Here is a 21468-nt window from a genome sequence, read left to right as displayed (position 1 = left end):
CCATAATAGATTATGTTGACTATTATGTCCTGGATAGGTCTGTGTGTGGTGGCTCTTTTAGCAATCACCAGCAGAAATCCACTCCTTGTGAATTTCCCACAAATTTTTGAATGGCCTTTTCTTAACAATCCTTTCAAGGCTGTGGTTATCCCAGTTGCTTGTGCTCCTTTTTTACCACACTTCTCCTTCCACTCAGCCTTCCATTAATATGCTTGGATACTGCACTCTATGAACAGCCAGCTTCTTGACCTTTTGTGGTTTACCCGCCTTGTGGAGTGTGTCAATGACGGCCTTCTGGACATCTGCCATGTCAGCAGTCTTCCCCATGATTGTGGAGCCTACTAAAACAGACTAAGGGACCTTTTTAAATGCTTAGGAAGCCTTTGCAGGTGTTTTTCGTTAATTATTCAAATTTACTGAGATAATGACTTTTAGGTTTTCATTGGCTGTAAGCCATAATCTTCAACATTAACAGAAATAAACACTTGAAATAGATCACTCTGTAATGACTCTATATTATATAATGAGTTTCACTTTTTGTATTGAAGAACTGAAATAAATTAACTTTTTGATGATATTTTCATTTTGCGAGAAGCACCAGTACATACAGATGTTTGTGATCCAATGAGTACTCAAACTCCTGGAAAGAAGATACATTTTCTCACATTTATCGATGATTATTCAAGATATACAGTTGTCTGTCTGCTTCACATCAAAGATGAATTTCCAGGGAACCGTGAAATATATCTTGCTGAAATATACAGGGTGGTCCAAAAGTAGGTGGACAGTATGTGTAATAGGGTTACAAAGGGGGAGATTTATCAAACATGGTGTAAAGTGAAACTGACTCAGTTGCCCTTAGCAACCAATCAGATTCCACTTTTCATTCTTCACCGACTCTTTGGAAAATGAAAGGTGGAATCTGATTGGTTGCTAAGGGCAACGGAGTCAGTTTCACAGATCCAGTTTTCACAGATAAATCTTCCCCAAATCTGTTTTCTTTTCAGATAATTCAGATAACCCATAATGGCAAATAGTTTAAATACATATCAAAGAAAATGGATTTTAAAAGAGTATTGGAAATCTCAAAATGTTGAAACAGTTAGAGCAAATTGGGTTGAAACATTTGGTACTCAAGCCCCAAAGAGACAAACCATTTACCGCATTCGTGACAAATTTGATGCCAGTGGCTCAATCCTTAATTCTCCAAAAACTGGTCGACCCAAAACAGCCTGTACAGAAAATAATAAACAACTTGTTGCTGAAACATTTGTTCAGAGACCAAAAAAGTCCACGAGAAGAGTCTCTTTAGAATTGGGAATTTCACAAGCTTCCATCATGCGACTTCTGAAATCTATTGGGTGGAAAGCTTATTGTCCACGTCTAATTCATGGTTTATGGGAGGATGATCCAAATAGGTGGCTGGAATTTAGTGAGATTATGCCAGTAATTTTACATAACATTATGTGGAGTGTTGAAGCTTCTTTCAAATTATCTGGCCATATTAACAGACAGAATTGTATTTACTGGTATAATGAGAACATGCATTTAACATTAGAGCAACAACTAAATGAGCCTGGTGTCAATGTTTGGGGTGGTATTTCAAGTTTTGGTGTTTTTGGACCATTTTTTTTTATGGAACAGTCACAGTAGATAAGTATCTCAAAATTCTAATGAATCAAGTTGTTCCCCAGTTACAGCAACAGCCTAATTCAAATGACCTTTATTTCCAACAAGATGGGGCCCCTCCACATTATTCAAGAGTAGTCCACGAGTATCTTGATGAAACATTTCCTAATAAATGGATTAGCCGAAGAGGCCCACTTGATTGGCCGGCACGTTCACCAGACTTGACCCCAATGGATTTTTTCTTTTGGGGAGTACTCAAGGACAAAATTTATAGTCGAAAACTAAAAAGTGTCAGTGATTTGAAAAATTACATAAGAGATGCATTTCAAGAAATTAATACCCAAAGAGACTTGTGCAAAAATGTTTGTCGAAGCGTAAGAGGCAGACTTCAAAGCTGTGCAAATTGTGATGGAAAACAGTTTGAGCTCCTGCGTTGATAAAATTTAAGGGCTTTTGTATTATTCTGCAGAATAAAATTTAATTGTCAATGTTATGCTTGTGTTAGTAAATATAATTTTATGTATAAATCAAAATAAATGTTATTATTTTCTGTCCACCTACTTTTGGACCATCATGTATAACAAATTTTGGAGAATGCCTAAAATTCTGTGTGCAGATAATGTAACTGAATACACAAGTAATGAGATGCAAAGCATCTTAAGGAAAAATGGATCAGGTTTTAGACCACTGTACCATACAATCCTGAACAAAATGGTGTAGCGGAAGGAAGAAACTGGACACTTTGTGAAAGTGGAAGAAGTATACTATTTGACACAAATTTGCTAACAACATATTGGGTGAAGCCATCATGACAGATTGCTATCTACAAAACAGACTAACAAGTAAAGCTACTGTAAAAACTCAATTTAAGCAATGGAACAGCAAGAAGCCTGAACTACAACACATACAAATATTCGTAGGTAAAGTATTTGTACATATACCAAAAGAAAAATATACCAAGTGGGAATTTCATGCAAAACAGGGTATCTTGGTGGGCTACAGTGAAACCCAGAAAGCATATAGAATCCTGCACCCAAAAATGAACACGGTCACAATAAGCAGAGATGTAATGCAGTGAGAAGATCAGTGTGAGAACCAAACACATTGATGTTAAATATAACCACCTGCCTGATTTAATAAATCGCGACATAATTGATTTTTTTTATTGCGAGACTGACCTGATGATAGCTGATGTTATGACAAAGCCACTTCCAAGCAGGGCTGCCAGTAGGAATTTCGGGGCCCCCTTGAGACTCCGCCCAAACTCTGGCTCCACCCCTCGTACCTTCCACAGTCTAGTCACCCTCTCTTGGAAAAACTCCACTTCTGCACCACATCCTCACCAATCATACATTAACCCCTTTCTGCCATGAGACGTACTATCCTGTCCATGTGCCCTGGGACTTAATTCCCAGGGACGGGATAGTACGTCACAGCGATCAGCGGCGCCCACGTGGTGAGCGCCGCTGATCGCGGCCGGGTGTCAGCTGATTATCACAACTGACACCCGGAACAATGTGTCAGGGGCGGTCACGGACCGCCCCTGACACTTTAACCCCTTGCACACCACGATCAAACACGATCGTGGTGTACCGGGGGTTAAAGGGAAGCATCGGCATGGAGCGGGCTCCTTCTGTGCTTCCCTGAGCCCCCCACAGCAGCGCAATGTGCAGCGCTGCTGCGGGAGCCTCTTCCCTGCAGGTCCCCGAATCCAAGATGGCGACGGGGACCTTCGGGGGCCTGCAGGGAACTGGCTTCCTCAGTGCCTGCAAAGCGAAGGCATGAGGAAGTCTGCGTCTATGCCTGTGACAGATCACTGATCTGTCACAGTGATCTGTGATGTGACAGATCAGCGATCTGTCACAGGACAGTGATGTCCCACCTGGGACAATGTAATAAAGTTAAAAAAAAAAGTGTAAAAATAATTTTTTAAAAATTGGAAATGAAAAAAAACAATAAAAGTACACATAGTTGGTATCGCCGCATCCGTAACGACCCGCCCTATAAAACTGTCCCATTAGTTAACCCCTTTAGAGAACCCCTTAAAAAATAAAAATAAAAAACGAAGCAAAAATTAATGATTAATTATCATACTGCCGAACAAAAAGTGCAATAACGCGCGATCAAAAAGACGCATATAAATATGCATGGTACCGCTGAAATCATCATCTTGTCCCGCAAAAAACGAGCCACCATACAGCGTCATCAGTGAAAAATAAAAAAGTTATAGCTCACAGAATCAAGCGATGCAAAAATAATTATTTTTTATATAAAATAGTTTTCATTGCATAAAAAGCGCCAAAACATAAAAAAACTACCTAAATGAGGTATCGCTGTAACCATACTGACCCGAAGAATAAAAGGGCTTTATCAATTTTACCGCACGCAGAATGGTGTAAACGCACCCCCAAAAGAAATTAATGAAACGCTGGTTTTTGTTCATTCTGCGTCCCAAAAATCGGAATAAAAAGTGATCAAAAGATGTCACGTGCCCGATCATGATAACAATAAAAGCGCCAACTCGTCCCGCAAAAAATAAGACCTCACATGACTCAGTGGGTCAAAATATGGAAAAATTATAGCTCTCAATATGTGGTGATGCAAAAACTATTTTTACAATAAAAAGCGTCTTTTAGCGTGTGACAGCTGCCAAACATAAAAACCGCCATAAATAGTAAATCAAACCCCCCGTTATCACCCCCTTAGTTAGGGAAAAAAATAAAAAATAAAAAAAATGCATTTATTTCTATTTTCCCATTAGGGTTAGGGTTAGGGCTAGGGGGCTAGGGCTAGGGTTAGGGCTAGGGTTAGGGCTAGGGGTGTGTTGGGGTTAGGGTTGGAGTTAGAATTGGGGAGTTTCCATTATTTGGGCACATCAGGTGCTCTCCAAATGCAACATGGCGTCTGATCTCAATTCCAGCCAATTCTGCGTGGAAAAAGTCAAATGGTGCTCCTTCCCTTCCAAGCTCTGCCATGCGCCCAAACAGTGTTTTACCCCCACATATAGGGTATCAGCGTACTCAGGACAAATTGCAAAACAACTTTTGGGGTCCAAATTCTCCTGTTACCTTTAGGAAAATAAAAAATTGGGGGCAAAAATATCATTTTTGCGGAAAAAATGTTTTTTTAATTTTCACGCCCGGGCTTTATAAACTTCTGTGAAGCACTTGGGGGGTTCAAAGTGCTCACCACAAATCTAGATAAGTTCCGTGGAGGGTCTAGTTTCCAAAATGGGGTCACTTGTGGGGAGTTTCAATAGTTTAGGTACATCAGGGGCTCTCCAAACGCACATGACACCCGCAGACCATTCCATCAAAGTCTGCATTCCAAAACGTCGCTACTTCCCTTCCGAGCCCCGACGCGTGCCCATACAGTAGTTTTTTCCCACATATGAGGTATCAGCGTACTCAGGGCAAATTGGACAACAACTTTTGGGGTCCAATTTCTCCTGTTACCCTTGGGAAAATAAAAAAATTGGGGACTAAATGATCATGTTTGTGGAAAAAATACAATTGTATTATTTTCATGCCCGGGCATTATAAACTTCTGTGAAGCCCTTGGGGGTTCAAAGTGTTCACCACACATCTAGATAAGTTCCTTAGGGGGTCTAGTTTCCAAAATGGTGTCACTTATGGGGGGTTTCCACTGTTTAGGTACATTCGGGGCTCTCCAAAGGCAACATGACACCCACAGAGCATTCCATCAAAGTCTGCATTCCAAAACGTCACTAGTTCCCTTCCGAGCCCCGACGTGTGCCCATACAGTAGTTTTCTCCCACATATGGGGTATCAGCATACTCAGGACAAATTGGACAACAACTTTTGGGGTCCAATTTCTCCTGGTACCCTTGGGAAAATAAAAAAATTGGTGACTAAAAGATCATGTTTGTGGAAAAAATACGATTGTATTATTTTCATGCCCGGGCGTTATAAACTTCTGTGAAGCACTTGGGGGGTTCAAAGTGCTCACCACACATCTAGATAAGTTCCGTGGAGGGTCTAGTTTCCAAAATGGGGTCACTTGTGGGGAGATTCAATAGTTTAGGTACATCAGGGGCTCTCCAAACGCACATGACACCCGCAGACCATTCCATCAAAGTCTGCATTCCAAAACGTCGCTACTTCCCTTCCGAGCCCCGACGCGTGCCCATACAGTAGTTTTTTCCCACATATGGGGTATCAGCGTACTCAGGGCAAATTGGACAACAACTTTTGGGGTCCAATTTCTCCTGTTACCCTTGGTAAAATAAAAAAAAAAATTGAACCTCAAGTATTTTTTTGTGAAAAAAAGTTAAATGTTCCTTTTTTAAATATTCAAAAAATTCCTGTGAAGCACCTGAAGGGTTAATAAACTTCTTGAATGTGGTTTCGAGCACCTTAAGGGGTGCAGTTTTTAGAATGGTGTCACTTTTGGGTATTTTCTATCATATAGACCCCTCAAAGTGGCTTCAAATGTGATGTGGTCCGTAAAAATAAAATGGTGATGCAAAAATGAGAAATCGCTGGTCAACTTTTAACCCTTATAACTTCCTAAGAAAAAAAAAATTGGGTTCCAAAATTGTGCTGATATAAAGTAAACATGTGGGAAATGTTACTTATTAAGTTTTTTGTGTGCCGTATCTCTGTGATTTAAGGGCATAAAAATTCAAAGTTGGAAAATTGCAAAATTTTCAAAATTTTCGCCAAATTTCCATTTTTTTCCACAAATAAACGCAAGTTATATGAATGAAATTTTACCACTAGCATAAAGTACAATATGTCACGATAAAACAATATCAGAATCACCAGGATCCATGGAAGCGTTCCAGAGTTATTACCTCATAAAGGGACAGTGGTCAGAATTGTAAAAATTGGCCCGGTCATGAACGTGCAAACCACCCTTGGGGGTTAAGGGGTTAACAGTTCCCATCACCAGATCACATACATAGCCAGCAGCTTTTGTAGACTCTTTTGACCATGCTCTATTCTATTGTAACTTATTAAACATTTGTTAAAATATCAAATACAAGTTAGGTATATTTTTATTTATTTTTAAATTTTTAAAATGACCAAAACCATCACGCCATGACCAGATCACATATTACCACCACATAGTGACCGATTACTACAATACTGATCATTAATAACATAAAAACACGATACTAATATCACTATAAGTGACATTAAGAGAAGGCTGGTAGTGCAATAAGAGACTGCGCTGCTGTGGTAGAATTCAAAGTATCTTTATTGCCAATAAAGATACCTTGAATTCTACCACAGCAGCGCAGTCTCTTATTGCACTACCAGCCTTCTCTTTGTACCAAGTCCTTGGACCTCGTGCAGACTGCTGCAGCTGTTTTATGCGATTATAGGTGTTGTGACTCTCACAACCCTATCAGGAGAGCCTAACACTTGCTGTGCACTCATCTACTTTCCATACAGACCTACGCATGGGAAGCGCCCTGTCTCCCCCTTTTTTTATAAGTGACATTACACACAGGAGATCTGTACATAATATACAGTGTAAGGGTACAGGTAATAGAGTGATCACCAGTGACATTACACACAGGAGCTTTGTCTCTAGTGTACCGGTAATACAGTGATCACCAGTGACATTATGCACAGGAACTCTGTATGTAGTATCAGTGTACAGGTAATATAGTGATCACCAGTGACATTATACGCAGGAGCTCTGCATATAGTGTCAGTGTACAGGTAATACAGTGATCAAAAGTTACATTTTACACAGGAGCTCTGTATAGTGTCAGTGTACAGGTAATACAGTGATCATCAGTGAAATAATACACAGGAGCTCTGTATATATTCAGTGTACAGGTAATACAGTGGTCACTGGTGACATTGTACACAGGAGCTCTGTATACAATATACAGTGTATACTGTGCATGTACACGTAATACACTGACTTATCAGTGACGTCTCTAGGTGAAGTCCTCCATCTTCGCTTTTCTTCTTCATCCAGCACAGACCACCATCACTTCTTCCAGCCAGGACTCGTCTTTGCAGGAAATAACACAGTTATCTACAGCAGGGTTCCCCAACTCCAGTCCTCACGGCCCACCAACAGATCATGTTTTCAGGATTTCCTTAGTATTGCTCAGGTGATAATTGCTTCACCTGTGCAATACAAAGGAAATCCTGAAAACATGATCTGTTGGTGGGCCTTAAGGACTGGAGTTGGAGTACCCTGATCTAGAGCACCACTTGGAGAACACATTACTTAATTTTTTTCCCAATTTCTATACTAGTCCAGATGAAGGAAAAAAGGTGACATAGTGTCGCTCTGTACAGTAACAGGACCCCCTTATTGAAAACAGTATCCTCCAAACAAAAAATACATCACTGCGGTAATATAACCCCTTAATTCGCCCCTACAGTAATAATATTTCCCATCCTTGCCCCCTTGTGTCTTATTCCTGGCTCCAGCTATTTGAGCTCCCATCCTGTGGCTTTTAGTACAGAAGGAAAGTTAAAAAAAAATTATCCTTACCCGGCCACGGCCCAGCGGTGCCATCTCCCTCATTTATTTGAGGTGCAGATGTGCCGGCACACGACAGTGACATCAGACGCCAGCAACGTGAGCGCCGATGTCAGCTGCAGGCCTGTGATTGGCTGGCAGCTGGTAACTATTGCTGTGCAGAAAGCCGGTGGCTTTCTGTACCGCAATATATTGCAACTGAATGTGCATCCACAGATGCACATTTAGTTGAAAATTGCGGGCCAGGAAACCGGATTGAGGCACTGCTTCTTGATGGTTCAGGCAACCGCCTGCTATTTTTTTTTACAAGCAGTGTCGGTGCGAGCCCCCTGAATACTACCACTACAGCCAGTGTCTTATATATACTGTAGCATTCTTACCTGTCTCTCTCCTTTCATCTTTTCTCTATTTTTTATCTTTCCTTCTGCCTCCTTTCTGCTTGTCTATGGCTCCACCGCCGCCATTAAGCCCCGCCCCTCTTCTTCACAGTCTGATAGCTGTGACACTGCTGGAGAGGACGGCTCAGATGCTCTGCTACTGACTGCAGGTGCTGGGGGGTGAGTAATTTCACAGCGTGTGACTGCTCGTCCTGCTCCACTGCAGTTGGCAACTCTCTACATGGCCACGCGCACCACCGACCTCTGCTCCTCACTATACCACAGAGGGAAGGAGCAGAGAACGAGTGCATGGGTCGCACTGATACTCAGCATTCCAGCACGCCAGCTTAATACCAGGTGAGCAGAAGCAAAAAGTGAGGGTCACGCTCCGGGCCTCTTTATACTCACCAGGCCCCATACGCCAGTAAGGGCAGTAATGCCCTGATGGTCACCCTGTTTCCAATAGCCAAGTTTGAAGAATTCAGAACCATTACTTGAGTAGCAGGATAAGTAGTTATTGAGTGGGGGTGTTGGAATAATGTTTATTATTGTATATACGGCATCAACTTCTATTTACAATTGTTTGATAGTGCATGAGTCTTTGTCTCCAGCAATAGTGTTATATTACTAGTAAAGCACTGTTAAAAACAAATCAAAACAGGAAGTTCCTGTTCACTCTGTGTGTAGCTGGAGCACTCTTTACTTTCACTTTGCAAGTTGACAGACAAGACGCTAAGATCCTTCCTAAGCGATAAGAAATACCAGTTGTAGACTGTGCTAGCTTTGTTCCTGAATAAATATATATTCACTGTTGAACGGCTGGACAGTACAAAGATTAATCCGCGTCCAACAGTGACCGTTACCTTTGACTTCCGTTCAGTCAGACGTTGCGGTCAAAAGATGGCGCCACAGGATCTGAGAGATGTCAGGAACATTTGAAGATTTCGGCTGGTGAGTATAATCTTAGGTGCAGAGACCTTACGTTAGTAGCACTACTCCAAAGCTGAAAAAAAAGAACGCTGAAGTGGTGCTTTAAATTAAATATGTCAGCACAAGAGATCCCTTAGGCTACTTTCACACTTTCTTTGCACAGACCTGCATCGGTCTGCGCACGGCCGCCACAAAGATCCGCCCCCTATATTTATATGTAAAAATTTTTATTCAGGATGGGAGGGGGACCCCGAGCCAGATCTTGCTTCAGGGCTCATCAGCCTCTAGCTACACCACTGGTTATGATGAAACACACTATGCATGTAAATGATTGTTTCACACACTAGACTTTAGGCTACGTAATGCTTAGAACTGGTCATTTATGTAACATATTCTTTTCCAATGTGCGCTTCTTTCAAGCTTGGTAAATTAGCCCATCAAATATGTAATTACATCCTATAATTGACATGTTGACAAGCAGCATACGTGCAGACATTCTAACACTATAATAGAACTATTTTTTAAAAGAAAACTGCCTGAATGGGTCACCCCCTCCCCCACCCGGACTATTCATACTCTGGATCTCACATTGTACAGGCCTAGTCCTGTCCGACTGCCCATTATCATCCCACTAATTATCAGTCCAAACAATGAGTATCCCGTGAATAGTTTGTGTATGACAGAACACATAGCACAAAGCCTTGTACAACAACCTAAATAGAACAAAAAATGCATTTTTTTCCAAAGTGAAATTAAATCTTTTAACGTTTTACTTCTAACACAAACATTTTTAACGACAGTGGAAAACTTCTGTTTGTGATGATCGAAGAGGTTGAAAAACACCAGCCGTCCTAAGTATTTCACTTATGCGTATCCCAATAACACAAACTTTTAGAAAGTGTGTGAAAGGGCCATGCCTGTTTATACAAATGTGTTCCACTGTTCTTGGGCAAATCAAATGCACACAGGAAGATGGACCCTTTATATTGGGTTTATCAAAAGTTTGTCCTAGAATTTTTTCTTTACATGACTTGCTTAAAGGCTATGTAAACCTTTGGATAATTTTATTACTGCTTATTTTCTTTATTCAGTAACTGCAAAGTTAAAGGGATCTTGTCACTGGTCAAACCAGAGGCAACATGAATAAGAGGCCTAGCTGCCAGACTGGAACCAGGTATGCTTTTCTCTGAAATGCTCCAGCGTTTCAGTGAAAATATAGTTTGAAGAGCTGGCCAGAGACTATTGACATTAATCCAATTGACAAGTCTCCTTTAACATTTAACCTTGTTCGTACTGCAAAGATCATTAACCTCTTAGCAACAATTACCATACATGTATGACAAAAGTGTGCTATCACTGTTTACTATGCAACTGCTTATTGTGGCTTGCAAAAGTATTTATCGCCCTTGGCATTTTTTGCTACCTCATGACCTGATAAACTTTCCCACAGCATGATGCTACCACCACCATGTTTCACTGTGGGCATGGTGTTCTTGGGATGATGAGCTCTGTTGGTTTGGCACCAGACATAGCGTTTACCTTCATGAACAAAAATTTTGGCCTCATCTGACCACAGCTCATTCTTCCATACATTTGGGGAGTCGCCCACATGTCTTTTGACAATCTCAAATTGAGACTTACACACAAAAATTGTAAGTACAGGGTTTTTTTTCTATCCATTCTTCCTTAAAGGTCACATTGATGGAGTGTATGTTCCTCAACATACAATCCTCTGTCTCCAAACACAGACAGCCCCCTCAAGCCCTCTCCTGCTCCCACCTGCTAACACTCTCTGCTCCTCCTCACTGCCGGCGATATTTCTACAAATTCTGGTCCTCCTCACCACATTCCCACAGTCATTTCTACCTCCCATCCACGCCCAATCACAACTTTCCGTAACCACTCCAACCTTATACACATTCGCCCAGCTCCAACTTCCCCAGTCCCACTAACAGGAGCTCTGTGGAGCGCTCGCTCTGTCTGCAACAAACTTTCATTCATCCATGATTTTTATAACTAACAAACTTTCCTTCCTCGCCATCATCAAAACCTGGCTCACCTCTGACACAGCCTCTCCTGCTGCACTCTCATATGGTGGATTCCACCTTTCCCACACCCCACGCCCCAGCTGCAAGCATGGTGGAGGAGTTGGTTTTCTCCTGTCAGATAACTGCTCCTTCACCCCAATCCCACTGCCGCCCTATGTTACCCTCCCTTCCTTCGAGGTGCACTCTGTGCGCATCTACTCCCCCTTCAACTAGCTGTCATATACCGCCCTCCAGGGTCAGCCACCACCTTCTTTGACCACTTCACCACCTGGCTACTTCATTTCCTTTCCACCGATATCCCCACTATCATCTTGGGTGACTTCAACATCCCCACTGACACTTCCCTCTCAGCTGCCACTAAACTTCTATCTCTCACTTCCTCCTTCAGCCTCACTCAATGGTCTTCTGCAGCCACTCACAAAGATGGCCGCACACTAGACCTCATCTTCACCCGCCTCTGCTCCCTATCTAGCCTAACTCACCTCTTCCTCTCTCTGACCACAACCTACTTACATTCTCTTCCCTCTCCTCCTCAGGTCCGCAATCCTCACCTCAAAAACTTGCACACCCTCGCAGAAATCTTCAATACCTCGATCTACACTCATTGTCTGAATCCCTCCTCTCTCTTACAGACATAAGTTCCCTACACAATGCGGATGCCGCTCTATATAACACCACAATAGCTGTAGCTTTGGAATCAGTTGCCCCTCTCAAACATACCAAAACTCGCAAAATCAACAGACAGCCCTGGCACACCAGTCTGACCAAAAAACTGAGGCGGGCTTCCAGGGCTGCTGAGCGGAGATGGAAAAAATCCCACTCAAATGAGGACTTCATTGCATTCAAACAGTCCCTCACTACTTTCAAGGCCACACTCGCTGCAGCAAAACAAACTTACTTCTCATCTCTCATATCCTCCCTGTCTCACAACCCTAAAGTTATTCAACACCTTCAATTCTCTCCTCCGCCCCCCAGCACCTCCTCCCTCTCCACTCATCTCAGCTGAAGACTTTGCCTCATTTTTCAAGGAGAAGATTGATAACATCAGAGACAGTTTTTGTCAACAACCCCCAGTGCCCTTCCTCCTACCTGCCCTGCTTCCCCAAAACCAACTTCTCCACCAGTACAGAAGATCGACTCTCCACTCTACTCTCAAGATCACATCTCACTACCTGTGCACTTGACCCGATCCCATCCAACTTCATCCCAAACCTCACCAGTCTTCATCCCAACCCTAAAGGCCCCGTCACACTAAGCGATCTCGGTAGCGAGATCTCTGCTGAGTCACAACTTTTGTGACGTAACAGCGATCTCACCAGCGAGATCGCTGTGTGTGACAGCGATCAGCGAGCGGCCCCCCTGCCGGTATCGCTGATCGCTGGAAGAAACCTCTGGTCATTTCTTTGGTCTCTAGTCTCCCGCTGGCCAGCGCGCATCGCTGTGTGTGACAGGCGGGAGACCAGCGATCAGGTGTAAAAAATAATTTAAAAAAAATAAAAAATATTGTTGTTCTCACCTTCCGACGTCCCGCGCAGTCTTCCTGCCTCTCTCCACGCTCTGGTCCCAGTGATCCTTTGCACGAATCACCGTGAGACTTTGTTATCCCTCGAGACCGTGACATCTCGCGGTCATTCTCGCAAAGGATCACTGAGACCCTCCGGAGCGTGGAGAGAGGCCGGAAGACTGCGCGGTACATCGGAAGGTGAGAATAACTATATTTTTTATTTTGATTCTATTTTTTACATGGATGGCCAGCGATGCCGGGCGCTCGGCGTCGCTGTGCTGATCGCTGGTGAAGCTGTCTGTCTGACAGCTCACCAGCGATCACATAGCGACTTACCAGCGATCCTGACACCTTGATATCGGTGTCGGGATCGCTGGTAAGTCGCTTAGTGTGACGGGGCCTTAACCCTAATCTAATCTCTTCAACCTATCAATAAAACAGCTGGTGTTTTCCCCTCAAGCTTTAAACATGCCTCAATCACACCTATCCTCAAAAAGCCCTCTCTTGACCCATCCTCTGTATCTAGCTATCGCCCTATATCACTTCTCCCCTATGCCTCAAAACTACTGGAACAACACGTCCATCTTGAGCTATCCTCCCACCTCTCTTCTTGCTCCCTCCTTGACCACTTGCAATCCGGCTTCCGGCCACACCACTCCACTGAAACTGCCCTAACTAAGGTCACCAATGACCTACTAGCCGTCAAGGCCAAGCGACACTACTCTGTCTTCCGCCTTTGACACAGTGGACCATTCCCTATCACTACAGACCCTCTCATCTCTTGGTATCACAGACTTGGCCCTATCTTGCATTGCGTCATACCTAGCAGACCGGACATTCAGCGTCTCCCATTCGCACACCACCTCCTCACCGTGCCCCCTATCTGTCGGAGACCCGCAAGGTTCAGTTCTAGGGCCCCTGCTCTTCTCCGTTTACACCTTCGGCCTCGGACAGCTCATAGAATCACATGTCTTTCAGTATCATCTCTATGCTGATGACACACAGATCTACATCTCTGCACCAGATATCACCTCCCTACTAAACAGAATCCCTCAATGTCTGTCTGCTATTTCATCCTTCTTCTCCGCTAGATTTCTAAAACTTAATATGGACAAAACAGAATTAATCATCTTTCACCCATCTCACATGACCCCCCCAACAGACCTATCCATTAAAGTAAACGGCTGCCCACTCTCTCCAGTCCCACAAGCTCGCTGCCTCGGGGTTATCCTTGACACTGATCTCTCTTTCAAACCATATATCCAAGCCCTTTCCGCTTTCTGCCGACTTCAACTCAAAAATATTTCACGGATCCGTACATTCCTCAACCAAGAATCTGCAAAAACCCTAGTCCATGCCCTCGTCATCTCCCGCCTTGACTACTGCAACCTCCTGCTCTGTGGCCTCCCCTCTAACACTCACGCACCCCTCCAATCTATTCTTAACTCTGCTGCCCGACTAATTCACCTGTCCCCCCGCTATTCTCCGGCCTCTCCCCTCTGTCAATCCCTGCACTGGCTCCCCATCACCCAAAGACTCCAGTTCAAAACCCTAACCATGACATACAAAGCCATCCACAACCTGAGTCCTCTGTACATCTGGGACCGGTACTTACCTGCACGAAACCTCTGATCCTTACAAGATCTCCTTCTGTACTCCCAACTTATCTCCTCTTCCCACAATCGCATACAAGATTTCTCCCGCGCATCCCCTCTACTCTGGAACTCTTTACCACAACATATCAGACTCTCGCCTACCATGGAAACCTTCAAAAAGAACTTGAAGACCTACCTCTTCCGACAAGCCTACAACTTGCAGTAACCACCGATCCACCAAACCGCTGCACGACCAGCTCTACCCTCGCCTACTGTATCCTCACCCATCCCGTTGTAGATTGTGAGCCCTCGCGGGCAGGGTCCTCTCTCATCCTGTACCAGTCATGACTTGTATTGTTTAAGATTACATGTGAGGAGGGGTATACATAATACATACAAGTACAGTAAAGCGCCATGGAATAAATGGTGCTATAATAATTAATAATAATAATTGTGTTCATATGGACAGATATTCCAGTCTCTGCTTGGGAACTCTGCAGCTCCTTAAGGGAGAGGGTGCAGAGAGGCAGCACAGAGACCTTTGGTCTCTGTGCTGCCTCTCTGATTAATACCCTCCATGCCCAGGCTTAGAGTTTTGGTGAACAGCCCTCTCTTCGCAGGTTTGTTGTGGTGCCATGTTCTTTACATTTGATAATGGACTTGATGGGGCTCTGAGGAATCATCAGAGATTGGGATATTTTTTTTTAAAATAACCCAACCCTGATTTGTACTTCTCAACAACTTTGTCCCTGACTTGTTTGGTCGTCATGGTGTTGTTTGGTTAGTAGTGCTTCTTGCTTAATGGTGTTGTAGCCGCTGTGGCCTTTCAGAAATGGTGTGTATATACTGACTATACTGGATTCGCTCCATTTGCTATGAAGCCTCTAAACATTTTAAGTGCAAGCAATTACCTTCATATGTGACTTGCTTAGTGAAAGGAAGCCCACTGGTGTGCAATTTAAGTATCACAGGGTCTATGTGACACTTAGATTGCACACAGGTGGACTTCCTTTTACTAAGCAGGTCACTTATAAAGGTAATAGCTTGCACTTAAAATGTTTAGAGGCTTCATAGCAAAAGGAGTGAATACATATGTACATGACAATATTTTGTTATTTGATCCCATAAATTTAATTTATGGCTATATTTTTCTCACTTTACCAACTTTGACTTTTTAGTGCTGATGCATCACACACAAATTGGATTACCAAAATATTTACACACGGGTTGTAATGTAAAAGTAGGTAAAAAAAAAAAAAATCACAAACAAGGGGGTGAATACTTTCGCAAGCCACTGTATAGCTGACTGTGGACAGTAACTGATCCAGGTCCTGGAACTAACTGAAAACTTAGCCGCCTTCGCTTCTGATCCATTGCCATCGCAGCCAGTGGATTTCTGAAGGCCCCCATGCTTGCTTTGTGAGATCTTGAGAGCCCAGTGCATGACTGGGCTTCATATGCTGCACGGTGGCTCAGTGGTTAGCACTGCAGCCTTGCAGGGCTGGGGCCCTGGGTTCAAATCCCCCCAAGGAGTAAGTTCTCCCCGTGTTTGTGTGGGTTTCCTCTGGGTACTATGGTTTCCTCCCACACTCCAAAGACTTACTGATAGGGAATCTGGACTGTGAGCCCCATTGGGGACAGCGCTAATAATGTCTGTAAAGAGCTGTGGAATTAATGGCGCTGTATAAAGGAGTAAAATAAATAAAATATTAGATGGTCTATTTCACAATACACTGCAATACTATTCCAATGCAGTGTTATGCAGAGATCACAAGTTCAATTATCCAAAAGGGACTCATTACAAATGTGACAGAATCTGTAATGAAATATGTATATACCAAAATTAAATATCAAAGTTTATTTCACTCCATTTCCCCCAAATTCATAAAATAAGAATATTTATCCCATACTATGGACATTGAAATGAGAAAAAGAATTAAAAATGTCAGAATTTACATTTTCTTGTCTCCATTACTTCTTTTTATTGCATTGTTGCAGGTAATCAAAATGTCACATTTAACGCAAAATGGAGTTTTCCATTTCAATTTTTTATTACAAATTTCCCAATTTGTTTTCATTACTTACGCAAAATATATATATACATTCAATATTAATGTCAGGGTAATCATACTGCCCTGTAGAATCATCCTGCCAGATTATTTTTACAAGAAAAATATAATCGTCAGCTCACCTGTTGGGGGTGAATCAGAGCCTCGCATGGGTAAGGGCAGAGCAGCCACGGTAGGAACAGTGACAGTAATGTACTGCCCCGCCATGTGCTGAAACGTGGATTATACAGGTTCGTGTTAAATGGCTCAATAAAAGCTATATTTTATCTAACAAGATTTACTATATATATATATATATATATATATATATTTGGGTAAAATGAACAATATCAGTCAAAGCTACAACTCACCCAGCAAAAAAAAAAATCAAGCCCTCATATGGGTGTGAATGGAAAGTTAAAAGTGAGGAAAAAAAGTGAAAGCGCAATATCTTAAAAACCTGCTGGTACAGGATTTAAAGGGAAAATTTGCACAATATTGAAAAGGCTTTTCAATATTAGCTTCTTCCCTCCCCTTTTTGTTTTCAGGCCATGTACACTTGTTCCAAATGTCACTTGTTGCTTTACTGGATTCCAATCTCTCCCCCTGGCCCTTGCATTCACAACTCATGTAATTGCTCTGACAGGCCTGCAAGGGATTCTACGAGCGCCAACTCCAATAGACGGGGGTACACTCACACCATACTGCAGTATCTTTTTGTCATATACCCACGAATATGCCATTAATGAAAACAAAATATTCAAAATATCTTGATTTATTCTGCATCGAGTATTAGCGCCAGGTGCAGAAATACAAGCAGTTGCACGCTTTGACGTTGTAAATTAATGGTTGTCTGAGAAATGTTCTGCCACGTTGAATGCATTCGGCTTCTCACGTCCATCAAAATCCGCTGCTGCCAGCTCCCTTTGCACACACACATATATATCATGAAAGCCTATGGCTAATGAAAGGCATTGTATGGCTTGAAAAGAACTCTGTGGAGGAGCTGAAACTATTCTTGGGAGTGCTGCTTTTTCCTCTTCTTGAGCTTTTCTACATTGCAGGTTTGGGTCTAACCTCTGGAAGCAATTGAAGCCACACTGTGAAATTTTGTCTACTGTGCAGCTTTAACCTTATATGTGCTACGGAACACATATGTAAGAGGCATTATTTGGAAATATATGTCAGGAAATCCTGACGTATACTGCACTCTGTTTCTTTATCATTTAATGGGGTTGCTGATTTTATCCAAAATACGTGCTGGGAACATTTTTTAGCATGTACCACAAAATTAAGTGTTACAGGTTCTCTTTCTACTCTTGTCAGTGCCGCTTTCTTCATAGTATGCAGACCTCCTGTTCAGAAAATGGCAGATGATGGAGGAGAATGTGACTAGACCTGTCCATCAGGCTCCTCTGATTGAAAAATACTGTACATAGGAAGTTTATTTTCAATCGGAGAAGGCTGGTTGTCAGGTTTGGTCACATTCTCCTCCACCAGTATCCATTTTATGAACCGAAGAGCTGTCTGTAGAAGAAAGCAACTTTTACAAAAGCAGGATAAGAACCTGTAACATAATTGGACACCTGTCTTTCCTTGATTGTAGTTTCCATTTTTAAAAATTAGCCACGTGAACCCAGGGTGAAGCATAAAATGGAGAAAAAAAAGTTTGAGGATCAATTTGATCATGAACACCTAGAACAATGGGGTGATCTGAGTGACACAGAGAGGCAGCTATACTAGTATATGAAATACTGCCAACCTTGTGTGTGTGTGTGTGTGTGTGGGGGGGGGGTTTCTGTGCAGAGGTGTATGCTTATTGTGGAGCGATCGAGTAAAAACATCCAGTGAAAGCGAAGTAGAACAGGCTGTTCAGGTTACCTCCAACTAACTTATAGCAAATGCGGGTAGCTCTCCTGTCCCAATGAGCAAACACTTGGCATATGAGGTTCAATGATAAATGTACAGTATTGCACCTGCTTCGCATATAATAAATGGTAGTACACTTGGGACTACAGAGCAGGAGAAGGACTTGGGAATTATGGTTACAAGTAAGCTGAGCAGCAGTACTCTGTCAAGCAGCAGCCGCAAAAGCAAACAACATTTTAGGATGTATAAAAAAAAAAAATCAGATTTTTGAGAGGCAGAATAAACAAATAGACAGCAGTATGAGAATAGTTCTTATTTTTATTTTTGCGAGGTTCACTGTGCGGTATAAGTGAATAGGCGAGTTTATTCTTCGGGTCGATGCGATTACAGCGATACCAGATTTATATTGGGGTTTTTATGTTTTGCTGCCATCAAACGAGATGTGATGTGTACCGTGATTTCTTCATAAAACTGTAAGCTTTGTTATGGGGCTGAGGTTAAATGATAATACTTCTAAAAGGGGATGTCTAATCAGGCCTCATCTCGCCGGGAAAGCTGCAGTTGTATTAAAAGTCAGCAATTCAGATGAATGACTGTCCCAAGTGCCCATGTAATACAGGAAGTGCCAAAAAGGGTGTGGGACCCTATTCTATGACACCCATACACCCGCACAGGGAATATGGTCATAGTTATCGATATTTATAGGACTTTAGGGAGCAATTTCTCGTATTATTTTTTCATATATTTTGAGCCAAAGATTATTTTTGCAAGTGATTTTAATTAAAAATATTGCGTCACTTACGTTCTATAATCTCTGTGTTGCACTGTTTATTGCTGGCTACAGAATGAGGTAACTGAGAATCTGCCAGTCAGCTCCTTCTGATGTTGTCTGTGGTAATAAATCAGCCAAGAGAAGGGGAGGGAAAAAAAACACAATTACAAACTCCCCTCAAAACAAGATCACTGATGAATTCATTTCATTTTTCAATGAGCAAGGAAACAAACAGCCATAAAAGCCAACTAGTCCCTTAACGTCCCATGTAATTTAATGTTTACCAACTATTCTGGAAAAAGGCTATTTAGTTAAAGGTGTTCTTTGGGCAAAATGAAAAGTTCACAGTTGGCTTGGAGCACTAAAAAAACCTAAAAAAATAACTGATACTCATCTACCGGCGGCACTCACTTGGATCCAGCACAGGCCACTTTGTGGTTGGCTCTCATACAGGATGAAGAGGAGACGTCACTGTTCCGCCAGCAGTAGCATCACTACTACCTGTAATTGTCTGCAGGGGTCAAGCGATTTCAGCAGTGCATCATCGAATGTTTTATGCTGAAGTGCTACTCAAAGTCATCCAATGGCTGCAGCGGTCCATCGCTGGTGGAACAGTGACATCTGCAAATCCTGTCTCTCCTGCACTACACCCAGGTGGGTGCAAAGGAGTATGGCCGAGTTTGCCATTTTATGCAGATTCCGTCCTCTGCATAAAGTTTACTAGGACAACCCCCTTTAATAGTGCCTTTGTCTATTGCAGTTTGGAATCCTAGGAACAGCTCCGTGCTGCTGATGTAGGTACCATCCGTTCATAAATCCTAGAAGGGCAGTAAAAGTTGGTTAATTTTTTATTCTATTGTCTGCGAGAAAAAAAAAATATGAAGCGATCTTCTATGAAGATGAAGGAGCTTGTGTAGATTATGATGACTGTTATCATCAATTTACATTTCGTAGCGGCTACTAGTAACGTGTTCTGTCCTGCAGACATATTCTTTAGCAACTTAACCGAAAAAAATGAACTGGAGGATAAGCTGGTATGCAAGCAAGATAGGAGCATGTTCACATTAATGGCCATTAAACAGACAAAACCCAAGACCGAAACTAAATGAACATATACCCTGCGGTAAGTAAAAGCAATAGTGTGTATATATATATATATATGTATGTGTGTGTGTGATCATGCCAGCGTCAAGGTGCACCCAAATCAGGATGGTCCTAACCTCTAGTATTAAAACCTTACCAGGTGTCAAAGTGACGTCAATGTGACTAAGAATCGAGCAGAAAGCTCGAGCAGCTCAAAGAAAGGGAGGCTGCACTCTTACCTGCACCAAGTGCAGAAACCTGAAACTGAAATGAAAAGAATTATTAGGGTACACCTTGACGCTGGCGAGATGGCTTTTACGCTTTTTTGATCAAACACGGCGTTTACTAAGTACCCTATTTAATGATATGCACTATTGCTTTTATTTACAGGAGGGTACATGTTCATTTCATTTCTGTAGGATTTGCCAGTTTATTTGTATAGAAAATATTAACCGTTTGAGAAACCTCAGGAGTTGCACAGAAAATTAAATCATATCCAATATAGGGTTAATGTAACACTTATTATATGGTGCACACCAAGCTGAAGTAGAAAATCAATGCTCAATCTCAGCCTATTAAAAAGGTAAAGGACCTGATTCATTAAGACTGGCCTTTTGTATGTCAGTTTCAATAATGGGAGCGCCAGAATAAGAGGCTCCTTAATGAATTTGGAGCATATTTCCACTAGAGTGCGCCACCCCAAGAAATGTACCGCAGCCATGTCACAACTGACACCACTTTGTGGGATCTTCCATGATGAATTTGTTGGGCCAAAATTATGTCAATCAGAGCATTCAATTTTTTATTTTAAAGATAAATGTGGTGCGAGATGAAAAAACCATGTAATGTGTCAATTGAAGACACTTTAATTCCAGTGACAAGGCTTCGGCATTTCTTATTTTAACCTTCTATACGAGTCTCAAACTCACCAAGTCCCACAAATGATACGGCGACATGTCAGAAGAATGATGAACTGTATGCTATTTTATATGCTTTTCATTTTTTGTTTGTATCCATATGTAATCCAGATAAATGTGATAGACACACACATATATACGCGTGGTGTGTGTTGCAGTTGCTGGATTTTTCCACCAAATTGTCTATCACTTCAATTATACATTGACCCCCAAAGACCCTAG

This window comes from Dendrobates tinctorius, unplaced genomic scaffold (assembly GCF_039654945.1).
Source record: "Dendrobates tinctorius isolate UK_male_01 unplaced genomic scaffold, ASM3965494v1 ptg000011l, whole genome shotgun sequence".
In the NCBI taxonomy this organism is placed as follows: domain Eukaryota; kingdom Metazoa; phylum Chordata; class Amphibia; order Anura; family Dendrobatidae; genus Dendrobates; species Dendrobates tinctorius.
The sequence above is the reverse complement of the archived record's forward strand: the minus strand, read 5'-3'. Positions refer to the sequence as shown.